This window comes from Apodemus sylvaticus, chromosome 6 (assembly GCF_947179515.1).
Source record: "Apodemus sylvaticus chromosome 6, mApoSyl1.1, whole genome shotgun sequence".
In the NCBI taxonomy this organism is placed as follows: Eukaryota; Metazoa; Chordata; class Mammalia; order Rodentia; family Muridae; genus Apodemus; species Apodemus sylvaticus.
The window spans coordinates 58652271-58668085 of NC_067477.1; positions in this window are offsets into that span (position 1 = coordinate 58652271).

The following is a 15815-nucleotide window of genomic DNA, read 5'->3' on the forward strand; positions in this document are numbered from 1 at the left end:
TTTCCTGCATGTATGTCTGTACAGTACACACAGAAACCATAAAAGGGCATCGGATCCCCTGGGACTGGAATAACAGATGGTTGATAGCTGGTGGGAATTGGGCTCAGATCCACTGTTAAGAACAGAAAGTGATGTTAACTACTAAGCCATCTTAATTACTGCTGCTTCACTCCAGCCTGAACATAATTGTCTTGAAATGTCTTTTGTTAAGCAAATTAGTCCATTTCTTTATATTTAATAAACCCCAGATTCTCTATACATGTTGAAAGAAGCCGGATTCTTAACCAATGAACCGCATGAATGACTCTCCTCCCCTGGTTTGTTATAGAGTACTTGCTTCTCCCTGAAAACTCATGATTTGGGTCTCAATTTCTCCATTTCATACAATAGTCTTATAGCCAAGTTCCCCAAAAGACAGCTTTATTAAGTTCTATTCTATCCAGCAAGTGATAAAACTAAAGTCCCAAAATATTCCACTTTCTAGCAATAATAATAAATAATGATAAACCTCTGATAAGTGGATATTTATTAGCCCAGAAGCTCTGAATATGGAAGGTACAAATCACATAACAAATGACTCCCTTGAAGAAGTATGGAGAGGGTCCTGATCCTGGAAAGGATTGATCTAGTGTTGGAGGGGAATATAAGGACAGAGAAAAAGGAGGGAGGTGATTGGAGAATGGGTGGAGAGAAGAAGGTTTATGGGACATATGGGGAGGGGGGATCTGGGAAAGGGAAAATCATTTGGAATGTAAACAAAAATATAGAAAATAAAATATTAAAAAAAATCATAATCATCATAATCAACTATAATAGAGTGAATCAACAACTGCTTCAGTGCTTCTTTTACCAATTGCTAGGTTTCTTTTCAGTTGCTGTAATAAATTCCTCTGACAAAAGCAGCATAAATAGGAAACATTTTATTTTAGCTCATGCTTTGAAACTATACTTTGTCAAAAAAAATGCATGGGAAAGCAAAACTTCAAGCTGCTAATCATATGTCCACAGAAATTAAGTATAGACAAGAGACAATTGCATGCTAGTGCTCAGATTACTTTCTTTATTTTACACAATCTGAGATCACTGTGCCCAGGATAAGGTCCTGTTCACAGTGGCACATATTCTTACATTAAACCACAATCAAGATAATGCTGCGTGAAGATCTCCAGAGGCCCATCTCACATGCAATTCTAGATTCTGCTAAGTTCTTGCTTTATATTTCTTAAAATTAGCTTCCAACTCTTCTTGTGTAATTAGCATCAGTGGAACTCTATGGACAAACTTTCATTCTGCCTTCATGCTGTGTATAGAATTAACCCTTTGGCCATACATTTCTGGTAATACCTGATACTCACTTTATTTTGTAGAAACTAGTGACAAAAGTGGGCATCTAGCCTATGTTCAGCTACTACCTATTCCCACCACAATGGTCTCAATTGCCTATCCTAAAGGCTCAATGGTTCAGTCCCTACAACTTCCCTGTTAACCCCCAATGGAAAACTGAGCTGCTGGTGTGGGCCATACACAACTGCCTCATCTATAAAGTTAAGGACTCATATTCTTATGTAAGAACCTTTATCAGTTTCTCTGTTAATGACTTTTAGCTTCTGTCAGTTACCCTGTAATACTCCAAATGCTGAATCTGATAAATATTGCTTGACATGGTGATTTAGGTCTATTTACAATTACAATAGCTTTTCTGTCATTTCCCAAGTGGTTACGTCTATAATTAAATTTCTAGAATAAAATATTATCTTCACTTTCCTTGGAGCTCTTTGTTCTTTGGAAAAAAATAGTATGTGTTAACTAGCCCCTAAAGCTAATTAGTATTTCTGTGAGAAGTCTCATCTTATGTAGAATGTATATCTAACAGCACATGTAGTTAATATGGAAACTAATTCAATCTCAGTCCTTTTGAGTTGCTTTAAGAGATTTCTCATTTTAATGTAGTCAGATGTTTCTAGACAGAGAAATATAGTCTTTTATCCATCTTGCTTCTAGACTCAATGAATTCCAGGGGTATATTAAAGGATGTTAACTACAAAGACTGTCAGAGCATTCAGGAAAACAAGGAAGATCTCTTTTCTTTTCTTTTTTTTTTTAAAAAAATATTTTTATTAGATATTTTCTTCATTTACATTTTAAATTTTATCTCCTTTCCTTGTTTCTCCTCAAAACCCCCTATCCCATCCCCATCCCCCTGCTCACTAACCCACCTGCTCCTGCTTCCCTGTCCTGGTATTCCCCTATACTGGGGCAAAGATCCTTCACAGGTTCAAGGGCCTCTCCCCTCCTCTCCTCTTACTGATGTCCAACACGGCCATGCACTGCAACACATGTCCCCCTTTCAAGAGGAGAACAGCTTCTGGTTAAGACTTAGGAAAGGCTCCTTTTCTGTGCATACTCAGGCTCTGATTCAGCCATCAGGAACCCAGGATTCAACACTCCTGAGTTAATCTTTGAAAAGGAGATCTACTGACTAGTGGGAAAGACCACATGTAATCAGCCATAAACGTCTTGTCAAACAAGTAGATATATAAATTTTACTATTTGCTCATCCCTCAAGTCTATCTCTGTTTGATCATGTTCTTCTGCCTTCTTAAAACAAGACTAAAAATTTACTTAATCTGGCTTTGATTTGAGGATTTGGATTACCAAAGCCTCCCTAAATATATTAGCTAGCTAGTGGTGGGTTTTGATTTTTGGGGTTTTTTTTGTTCTTTTGTTTTTAATAATATATTTCTCTCTCTCTCTCTCTCATACACACACACACACACACACACACACACACACATACATACACACACACACACACACACACACACACACACACACACTGTTTATTTTATTTCTCTGTTAAAGTCTGACTAAAGTCTCCAGATGGTTTGCCCTTCCTCTATTTTTCATGGAGTCTTTTATTTTTTAAGGGCAAACAAAACAAAATTTGACCAACATAGTGGGTATATTTATGTGTTTAGGTAAATATTAACCTACTTTTATGAAGGATCCTGTCAGAGAATAGATACAATGGAATGGTGTAATAGAAAAATATTTAATATATGATATCGTCCTGAGTTGTAGTGAACTTATAAGTGTGACATTGTAATAGATTCTAGATCTCTCATTAAAGCAGATACAATTCATCCTCCCCCTCTTCCAGCTTTCTTGTACTGGCCTGTTCTGTTATTTTTGTATAACTTTATTTGCTAATAAAATGTTTCTATCATAGACATACTGAATGTTAAGATAAAACTAAACAAACAAACTAACAATACCAGACCATTGTACAATGATACTAGGTTAATGTTTTAGGATATAATAAAAGGTGAATCCACTAATGAGTTTTGGCTTGCATGTTAAATGTTAAGTAACAACATTACTGGAGAGGTACATGGATAAAAGTGTGTGTTTGCCATGCAAAAGGACCTTGTTCCAAATACTTAGAAGCCATGTAAAATGTGAGTATATAATATAATGAGTTCTCTGTTCTCCATGGGTGCAGGGAGGATACAGAAAATAATTAGTGATATAATAAGAAGAGTATTTCTCTCCCAAACAGCTGAGAACAGAAGACTCAAACCATCTGCATCTCTCATAGAGCCCTGAGAAGGGATGGAATTATAAATATTGGGTTCTTTCCACATGGAGGAAAAGGTAATTATGCTTCCCTCATACTTGATGCTTAGAGACAAAGGAAGGATAAGTATTCTTACAATTTCCATTCTAATGGAACTTGTGGATTTGTTGTCCCTTTTTGCCATTAATAATCAACTGAATTAGGTGAAAATTGGAGAAAAAACTTTCCTGCTCAATTTAGTAACACTTTTAAAATAGATGTTGATCTTGATGATATTAAAAATTAGAATATGCAACCGACTCAGTTTTTTCACCTTGGCCCATATGGATGAAAATCTCCTATGGTATACTTTTTATACTGGAAACTCAATGGGAGAGATGTTTGTTTGTATATTTAAAAGTTACATCTATGCATTAATATTCTATTTCTTGAACCAGATTCATCTTTATTAGTAAGTTGGATTTATTTAGTTTCTACCACATCCTAATTTTACTTTTCCCCTGTTGAAAGCATAAGATTATTTCAAGCTTAAAATATCACTGGCATTTCAATCACCTTTAATCTAAAAACAAAGGAAAACTCCAATTCTATTTTAATCAGCAGTAGTAATTGATGCAGAAGACATTACTTGAAAATTAATAGATATTAAAATAAACCAATGCCCTTGGCAAAGTCAGGAAGCTACTATTATCTTAATAACACACACGATTTTCCATAACTTTTTGCATTTCTAGCACAAAATTAAAGGTGAATAAGATAATACAGAGATTTAATTCATTGTTTTATCCCAATTACTTGAAACAAGGTTCTTTTTCTGATTATTGAAAAATAAAACTTTAAAAACTCACTATTTTTCAAATCTGCTCTTATCTTACACCATATTTTCATTTATTTACTTACTTATTTATTTATTTATTTTAGCCTTCTACTAAAATACTTTTGTTTTTCAACTAAAAGAAAAGTATTGTCAAAAGATTTTTGAAGATGGAACTTCATCAGAACATATTACAAACTTTTCCTACAAGTCCATAGCAGTCAAGAAATGCTTATGTAGTTAAATAGATTAAGATATAGAATGTAATCAGAACAATTAATCCAAAAGCATACAGGTAGAGTATCTTCCCTCACCCATCTTCCCTATTCTGTGAGTCCTCTGCGTATTCCCTAGCTGCCCTAAGCAGCCTGCTATCCCCTAGAGACCTTCACTATCCTATAACATTTCCTCTCACCTTCATGAGACCTGCTATTCAAGAACCATATACCTAAATGAAGCACATCAGAGGCCTACCACACCAGGATTATCAACATTAGGCCCACTCCCAATACTTACTACAACAGGAACATCTGGGGCTAAAAATATCCAGATGGCTAAATGCCCTCAAAAGAACACAACAAAAACAGGGCACATGACACCTTCAGAGTACAGCTAACCTATTACAGCATGCCCTGGATATCCTAATACAACCAATGCACAAGAAAATGACGTTAAATTCAGTCTTGTAAAGATGATAGAGGAAATGAATAAATCCCATAAAGAAATACAGGAAAATGTAATTAAACAGGTGAAGCCTTTAAAGAAGAAACAAATCCCTTAAAAACATACAGGAAAATACAATTAAACAGGTGAAGGAAACAAATGAAACTATGGGGGACCTGAAAATGGAAATAGAAGCAATGAAGAAAACACAAGCTGAGGGAATTCTGGAGATGGCAAGCCTAGGGAAGAGAACAGCAACAACAGATGAAAACATCATTAACAGAACACGAGAGATGAGAGAGGACCTTGGATGCAGAAGATACAGTAGAAGAAATTGATACGTTAGTCAAAGATAATGTAAAGTCTAAAAAGTCCTGACCCAAAGCATCCAGGAAATCTGGGATACTATGAAAAGACCTAACTCGTGAATGATAGGAAGAAAAAGTAAAAGTCCAGACCTAAAGACTGGAAAATATTATCAACAAAATCATAGAAGAAAACTTTTCTAACCTAAAGAATGAGGTACATATAAACATATAAAGAGCTTATAGAACACCAATTAGATTGGACCAGAAAATAAATTCCTCTTGACACATAATAATTAAAACACAAAATCTACAGAACAAAGAATAAATATTGAAAATGTGAAGGGTAAAAGGCCAGGTAACAAAGGCAGACCTATCAGAAGTACACCTGACTTCTCAAGGGAGAATCTAAAAGCTAAAATTGCCTGGGCAGATATCTCATAACCTCTTAAAAAATCTAAAAAAAATGCCAACAAGATGACTATACCCAGCTAATCTCTCAATCAATGGAGATTGAGAAAATAAGATATTTCAAGACGAATTCAAATTTAAACATCCATCTACATATCTATCCCTATAGAAAGTACTAGAAAGAAGACTCCAATGCAAGGAGGTCACTACATCAAAAAACATTGGAAATAAGTAATTCCATACCAATTAAAACATGGGAAACACACACACACACACACACACACACACACACACACACACACACACACACACACAACCATCACCAACATCAAATAACTGGATAACAAAAGGCACCCACATGTGTAAAAGAAACACTATTAAAGCTTAAGTCACACATCAAATCTACACATTAGTAGTGGCAGACTTCAGCACCCCACTCTCACCATTGATTGGTCACCCAGACAAAAACTAAACAGAGACATAATGAAACTAACAGAAATAATAAATCAAATGGGCCTAATTAACATCCACAGACACAAACAAACAAACAAACAAACAAAAATATACATTCTTTTCAGCACTTCATGGACCCTTCTCAAAATTTACCATACACTGGATCACAAAACAAACCTTACCAAATATGAGAAAATTTTAATAATGATTTATATTTTATCAGATTGCCATGTATTAAACTACAGAAAGCATACACACTCATGAAAACTGAACAAATCTCTACTTAATGATCTCATGGTCAGAGAAGAAAAAAGAAAAGACTTTCTAGAATTCTATGAAAATGAAGATATAACATACCCAAAGTTATTGGACAAAATGAAAGCAATGATAAGAGAGAAATTTCATAGGACAAAGTGCCTTCATAAAGGGATTGGAGAGATCTCCTTCTAGCCATGTAACAACACATCTGAAAGTTCTAGAACAAAAAGAATTAAACTCACCCAAAAGGAGTAGATGACAGAAAATAAACTCAGGGCTAAAATCAATAAAATAGAAACAAAGAGAACAATATAAACAATCAACAAAATGGAGAGCTGTTTCTTTGAGAAAATCAACAAGATAGACAAAACCTTAGGAAATCTAAACAAAAGACAGAGACACAATATCCAAATAAACAAAATCAGATATGAAAAGGGAGACACAAAAACAGACACTGAGGAAATTCAAAGAACTGGGTCTTACTTCAAAAGCCTGTCCTCTACAAAATTGGAAAATCTAAATTAACTGGAAGTTTTTTTCAGATATATACCTTAAGAAATTTAAATTAAGATCAGGTAAACTATCTAAACAGTTGTATAATCCCTAAGGAGAAAGCCCAGGGCCAGATGGTCTTAATGCATAATTTTATCAGACCTTCAAAGTAGAACTAATGTTGTTACTCCTCAAAGTATTCCACAAAATAGAAACAGAAAAATCACTGCCAAACTCATTCTATCAGACCATGGTTTCCTAATATTTAAACCACACAAAGACTCAACAAAGAAAGAATTTCAGACAAATTTCTCTTATGAACATCGATGCAAGAATACTCAATAAAATATTTACAAAGCAAATCCAGGAACACGTCAATAACATCATCCATCGTGATGAAGTTGGTTTTATACCGGTGATCCAGGGATGGTTCTATATATGAAAATCCATGAATGTAAACTACCATAAAAACAAACCTAAAGAAAGAAAATGCATTATCATCATATTAGATGTAGAAAAAGCCTGTGGCAAAATCCAACAGTGATTCATGTTAAAAGTCTTAGAGACATCAAAGATACAAGGCATATACCTACGCATAATAGAATAATATACAACCATCAAATAGCCAATATCAAATGAAATGGAAACTTGAAACAATTACATTAAAAGTAGAAACAAGCCAAGGCTGTTCACTCTCTCCCTATTCAATATTTATTTAAAATTCTAGCTAACACAATAAGACAACTAAAGGAGATAAAGAGGATAAAGATTGGAAAGGAAAAAGTCAAAGCACCATCATTTGTGGATATATTAGTATACGTAATGAACCCCAAAAATTCAGCCAGAGAACTACAGCTGATAAGCTCTTTAAGTTATATGGCTGGAATACAAAATTAATTCAAAATAATAAGTGGCCCTTATTTATAAAAATTATAAGTGGGCAGAGAAAGAAATTAGGGAAACACAATTTCTAAGAGCCATAAATAATATAAAATAGTTTGGTGTAATTTTAACCAAACAAGTAAAAGATCTATATGAGAAGTACTGCATGTTACTGAAGAAATAAATTGAGGAAAATATCAGAAGATAAAAAATTTCCCATGCTCATGGATCTGTAGAATTAACATAGTAAAATTGTTTATCATACCATAAAGCAATGTACAGATTCAATGTAATTCCCATCAAAATTCTAACACAGTTGGAATTCTAAAGATAGCATCTTCAATAAATGGAGCTGATATAACTGGACATCTGTATGTAAAAGAATGCAATTTTCACCCTGCACAAAACTGAAGTTTAATAGGATCAAAGACCTCAACCAAAAACTGTACACACTAAATCTAATAGAACAGAAAGTGGGGAATACCCTTGAGCTCAGTGGTATGAGAGACAATGTCCTGAACATAACACTAATGGAACAGCCTCTAAGATCAAGAATTGATAAGTGGGTCCTTATGAAACTGCCAAGCTTCTGTAAGGCAAAGGACACTGTCATTAGGACAAAACAGCAAACTACAGATTGGGAAAAGATCTCCACTACCCCTATATCTTAAAGATGAATAATATCCAAAATTTGTAAAGAACCCAAGAAGTTAGACACCAACAACCCAAATAACCCATTTAAAAAGTGGAGTATAGAGCTAAACAGGATTCTCAACAGAGCAATCATTAAACACTTAAGGAACTTTTCAATGTCCTTAGTCATCAGAGAATTGCAAATCAAACAACTCTGAGATTCCATCTTATATCCATTAGAACAGTTAATACCAAAATCTCAAGTGATATCACATGTTGACAAAGAAGGGGAACAAGGGGGACACTTCTCCATTGCTGTTGGAAGTGCAAACTTGTAAAACTATTTTGAAAATCAATTTAGTGGTTTCTCATATAATGGGAATAGCTCTAAGTCAAGACCCTGCTATTCCACAACTGGATATATACCCAAAAGGATGACCGACTATACTACAGGGACACTTTCTCAACATGTTCATAGCAGCTTTATTTGTAATAGCTAGAAACAGGAAATAACCTAGATGTCCTTCATCTAAAGAATGAATAAAGAATTCTACGCAATGGAATACTATTCAACTATTAAAAATAAAGATATCATGGATTTTGCAGTCAAATGTATGAAATTTGAGAATATCATCCTGAGTGAGGTAACCCAGTCCCAAAAGGACATAAATGGCATGTACTCACTTATAAGTGGATGCTAGCCATGAAATACAGGCACCATGTTATAATACACAGACCCAAAGAAGCTAAACAAGAAGGAGGGCCCAAGCAACATTGTCAAGAGTCCTGGAACAGGGAAGTTCCCCAAAATCAATGAGGGTGACCTTAGCTGAGACTCACAGCAGTGGGGATATGGAAGCTGAATACACTACCTCCTTTACTGTTCAGAAACCCCACTGGGGAAATAGGTGCATGAACTCTCCCTCAAAACTTTAAACCCAAAATTTATCCTGCCTACAAGAAATGCAGGGATGGGGAAGGGACTAACCAGATGACCAAGCAATAACCAGCCCAACTATAGACCCATTCCATGGGCAAGCACCAATCCATGGCACTATTAATGATTGCTTGTAGACAGGAGCCCAGATTGCCTCTCCTATGAGATACTCTACCCAGCACCAGACTCAGAGGGCTACAGAGATCCACAGACAAACACTGGATGGAGCTTGAAGACTCTTATGGGAGAGATGGGAGAAGGGGATAGGAACACCACAGGAAGACCAACAGAATCAACTAAGACTCACAGGGGCTTTCAATGGATCTACCAACCAAGGAGTATATACTGGCTGCACTTAGGTCCCCTGCATATATGTAGCAAATGTGCTGCAACTTGGTCTTCATATGGGTCTTGAACAACCAGAGCAGGAACTGTCCTGAAAGCTGTTGCCTGTCTCTGGAACTAATTCTGCTAACTCAACTGTCTTTTCTGGCCTCAGTGGGAGAAGCACATAGCCTTGCAGGACTTGATGCGCCATGGTGGGGGAACACCCAGGAGGGACGCCACTCTCAGAAGAGTAGAATATTGGAGGGAGGGGTGGAGGTGTGGGGGACTGTGAAGGGGAATAGCAATTGGGATGTAAAGTAAATAAATAAAACTTAAAAAAAAAGATACAAATGCAGGTATAAATGAATACAAATGTTGATGTAATATTTAATATATTTAATAAATCTAACATTTACTGACACTCAGAATTTGTGTCAGTAAATGGACTTTGTGCTGAACAAGAGTTTAGGAACACCTGCATTGGCAGGTATGTGTTATTGCTACCTGAAGCTGGACTGTGAGGGGCTTTTAGGTGCCTCCCTGAGAAGGCTGGGTTTAGAAACATATTATAAATTAAACATATAATTAGCACATTGATAGACCTTATAATATTCTATACACTGCAGAGTAGCACTGACACATCTCAATTCTGCTCCAGTAATTCCTTTGTATTTCGCTTTTGTAGATGTATAATATGTTTTTAAGTTAAATTTATTTTAGCCGGGGGTAGTGGTGCACGTCTTTAATCCGAGCACTTGCGAGGCATAGGCAGGCTGATTTCTGAGTTCGATGCCAACCTGGTCTACAGTTTGAGTTCCAGGACAGCCAGGGCTACATCGAGAAACCCTGTCTCAGGAAAAAAAAAAAAAAAAACCAAAAAAGAAACCCAAAACAAAACAAACAAACAAGTTAAATTTATTTTAACCAAAATATGGAATCAAGCATGGAATTGTACTTTTTATGATATTTTAATCATATGTCATGCACATTCAGGGAGAGTATATAGATCTCTTAAAATATTTCATCTTTGTGATGAAGGCTTTCAATATCCTTACTTGCAGCTGTTGAACTATTCAGCTCATTGAAGTTACCTGTAGTCTCACTATTGTGATCACATGCAACAGAGTGTCCTGTTCTCGTGCAACTGACAAGTCAGATATTGATCAACCCCTGCTTGCATTTCAATTCTGTGTTCTCCTCAGTCTGTAGTAACTACTATTCTAATCTCAATTTAGATTGGGAGTGAAGTCAATATTGTGGGATCCCACACATTAGTGAGAGCAAGTTGTTTCTGGCTGTCTGTGGATGGATTATTTTTTCTAGTTTAGTTCTGCTCATATTGTCACCAGTGATGTGTTTTTAAATTTTATGGCAGAATAGTGTCTATCACGTAAAATATATCACATATTCTGTATGCATTGGGCAGTTAGCAGACACTCACATGATTCCAATCTCTTGATAATTCCATAACACTATAATGAACATGGAAATGACAGATACTCTACATTTCTGATTTCATTTCATGCTTCTCCATAATAGGAATACTAAAAGATGAGGTAGCTCTATTTAAATGATTTTGAATAATACCAATACTGTTTCCCATTGTGGATTTATTAATTTCCATTTCTACAGAAAATATGTGAAAGGGTTCCATTCTTATTGTCATCCATACAATTTTTAGTCTTTTGGATAAATTCCCTTATTACTAGATGTGAAGGTATTTCCTTGTGGGTTTGACACATATTGCCCTGGTAGGTAGTGATGATGATGAATATTTTAAATAGCTTTGTTGACATTTTGTGTATCTTTTTTGGGAGAATTATCTATACATATGTATTTCACATATTTGCTTGAGTTAATGATATTTTGTTTCTTATTGAATTCTTGGAATTACATATTCTGGATATCCCCTCCTGTCAGATGTGTAGTTACAATTACTTTCTTCCATTCTCTCAAGGGGAAATTCTGCTTTTCTTTATCATGCTTCAGGGCCATATCAAAAAACTCATGCTCATTTTATTACGAAACATTTATTGATGTTTATTTCTAGTAGTTGTATATTTTGTGTTTACTTCTACCATCCATCTGGAATTGAATTTTATAATTTGTGCAAGGTAGGAGTCTCTCGAATGTGACTGTTTTCTCAGGCCTGTTTTTTTGGATATATTGTGTAGTCTTCTTCAACACATGCCTTTCTGACTTTAGTCAAAACAAACAAACAAACAAAAAAACATTTGCAAACTTATAAGGATTTGCTTCTAGGTTCACTATAAGGTCCCATTGGTTGTCGGATTCTTTTGTGATAGAAGCTTGCAGTTCTTATCACTACAGCTTTGTATAATATATTTGAAAATAGATTAGGGTGCTTTCTGCTTTGCTATTTTTTCAAGATAGATTTTTATCACTTTATTCATTTATAATTCAAATGCTGTCTTCCTTCCCCCTTTGCCTCTAAGAGAGTGCTCCCCCACCCACCCATCCACTCCCAACTCACTTCTCTAGTATCACCCTTCTTTGAGGCATCAAGCCTCCACAGGACCAAGCATCTCTCCTTCCACTGAGGCCAGACAAGGCAGTCTTCTGCTATATATATTGCGGTAACTATGGACGAGTCCATGCATGCTCTTTAGTGGATGGCCTAGTCCCTAGGAGCTCTAAGGGGTCTGATTGGTTAAAATTAAGATCTTAGTATTGGCTTCTTTAAATGACTTATACAAAAGAGGAGACATCATGCCTGTATCACCCTTAATTGACTGACAGAGAAAATGCATCCATCATAGATATATATTGACATCTCTTGAGCACTTATTATGTGCTAGTTTGCTAGGCACGTTACTTGAGTTTTCACATTTTAACCACTTTTTTTATATTTTTAAAATAAAATCCTGAGTTTAATAGTATTACTCTTGCTTGACTTAAAGAAACAAGGCTCAGAGAGAGACAAAAGAAAGATCCCTGAGACCTGCCTAGCATGGTTTAGTCTGTTATGACCAGTTCCACATTTTTGACCATGAGATTTAAAGACAATAAGTTTGTATTGTTTTATCACATGGTTTTCACCTATTTGTTACAGTAGTGATAGAAACCAGCTCATGTATCATTGCAGAACATGCAAGGATGGGATTGCTGTTCACATTTTGGCAATGTAGCATGAGGCTTAGCACTTAATTGACATGGGTAGGAAATTCAACAGTTAAATGTTGATTGGGGGATTAAGTCATAAAATTTGATTAAAACACTGATGCCCTTTTTTGTTGTAAGTTGAGAGGGTCAGGTGGCATAGTCACTAAGATTGTTCCAATCTAACTCCAAAGGTTTAACCTTCTGGCTGGAATCAGAGAATTAGACATGAGAATTTCTTTCTTGTGTATCACCTCAGTTCTCTGGTGCGTTTCTAAAGCAAAAAAGGATCATTATCTTTTTACTGCATTGCAAAGAAGGTGTTTTCTTCTCCTGTCAGCTTTGTAGCCTCTGCTCTCAGCACTGGGCTTTGGTTGCTTAGGCAGTTTCACATTCTAAACTGAGGTAGTTTTCTCCAGTGCCTGCTAAGGATTTACTGACAGCTCAGCAAGCTGGTTTTCTGCTGACACAAACTGATTTTTGCCTGACTTGTTTCTTAAAGAGAAAGACAAAGAAAAAAAGATAAAAAAAAAAATCAAAGCACCTTCAAAAGCTGGATTAAATTTAGCATCTATTTTGAAATGTTTTTCACACATAATAACTAATGTACATTTATAATGATAAACATTCACACCATGGAAATGATTTTTTGCATTTGAAAATATAATTTTTAAGAGGTGTTTTATTTTCAAAACAGAATTAATGGGTTTGAGAGAGAAGACAATAGAACAAAGAATTGATTTCCACCAACCATGTCCTTGTTGACCTTGCAAAAGAAACCAGAAGGGATCTATGTACATGGTTAGAAATTACTCAGAGTTAGAGGTCAAGATTAGATTTTGCTTTCACTTTTAAGATTGAGTAAGCTTGTGTATGTACAGATCACCTATCTGACCTATTGCTGCACATAAAGCTTAGATCATAACTTTAAATATGAACCTGGAGTTTACTTTGCTTAGGATTCAGGGAGTAAAATTAAACAATACCTGTAACCCTATGATGCTTAACATAGGTTGTGAATATTACAGGATCTAGAATCACTTAGGAGCCAAGCCTCCAGGCACACCAAATAAACTTGAGAATGCTAGAACACAGGAGAGAAATGATAGTAGTTTATAATTTAATTTTACCAGTAAAATAAATGCAAATTTTATTGTAATTTTCCACCTTGGAAAACCCAGAATGACTTATCAGTTTTAGTGCAGGGATATGTTTTAACTTTTTTTTTCCTTTTGAATATTCTGTTGAAGTTCTGCTTTGTTGACTGATATCTTATGCACTTGGCGTTAAAGCATTTGCCTCTGTTTGCCATGCCTCATATTTTTAAATGGAAAGAGGTATTGCTACCTTAATCAGAAATTATTCAGATTAGATATCATATAAAATTCACTTCACACACATTTTGTGCTTTTCCTGTCACTGGTTTCTAATTCTCAGTCCAACAGTCCTGCTTCCAAGATCCAAACCCATTTATTGAGGTTGTGATGATCTTTTATGTTCTACTGAAAGAGCACTGTTGGCGATGAGGAAAGCCATTGCTATCTTGATTGTTGGGAAGACGGATTTAAATACTATTTAACTCAAAAGGAAGCCATCTGATGGCAAAAATAAAAGTTAGAAAACAAGTTTCTACTAAAATATATTTAAAAGCATATGTAATCTCTATTTGCAATATCAATTACTCTTTTCTCTAGTTAAATGCTTGCTTAATTTTAAACACGTTTGTAGTTTAGAAAGCCTATTAGAGCCATTTAATATCTACAGGAAAATTAAGAGGATGTTACAAATATGTGTGGTAGTTTCCCTTTCCAGGTCTATTAATGCTTTCTTCCATTATTGTGTTCTGTAAGCCTGATATAATTAACTATGCAGTGTTATCAATACAGATACACAGTTTACTGTCACATCCTCTTTTCATGGTTTCAACACGTTTGCCATGGCATGCATTCTCCTTAATGATATCACAAAGAATATTTTAATTATACTGAACACTTCTCCATTCTGTAGTTATTTATACCCTTCCTCTTTCTAATCTGTGAGATCCAATTATATTTTTTAATCACTTTGTCTTTGCTGCAATATTACATAGTTGGAATGGCATAGTGTGTAGTCTTTGTAGATTGACTTGTGTCCTTTTTTATATGTGGTCAATTTTCTTCTAGGTCTCTTCAAGGATTGCTAGTTCTGATCTTTACAGTATTCAGTAATAATTCCATTCAGTGTCTAGAGATGGCACATCTTTTAAATCTGTTCACATATTAGATGGTATCTTCTTACTTTCAATATTAAAATATAGACAAAGTAGCTGTAACATTTGTGTGGGGATCTTGCGTAGTCATATATCAAAAGATCTTCTGTATCAATATCAAGAAATAGAATTGATTGATAGAATGATGTGATTATGTTTATTTCTATAAGAGTCCTCTAAATTATCTTCCAATATGGCTGTGTCATTTTCTATTCCATCTAGGAAAACAAGCATGCAAACAAACAACAAAACTACATAGTTATCTCACCATTACTTGATGTTGACAAGATTTTTTATATTGTCCCATTTCTTTCATGAAGAAAAGTGTGGTAACATCTTGTTGCTTTCATTTGCACAAGAAATGCAGTGACACTTTAATGGATATTTGCCATCTATATTCTTAGGGAAGGGGTCCTTTTTATGAATGTTTCTGTATATGGGTCTTTGTTCATATGGGCAGGGTGCACCTGTGTGTGCTGTGTACATTTTTGTGTCTGTGTGTACGTATTTGTGCTTATCCTCTATAATTGAGACACAAGTTTAATAATATATTTTTAACCAATTTAGTAAATGATGCACCACTCATTGATAGTTTTTATAATAGACCTTTAATTTTCTAAATGATACAACTATGAAGTTATATAATTATTATTCCTGTTTGTTGATCAGAAATCTACAACACAGCAATGCTAAAT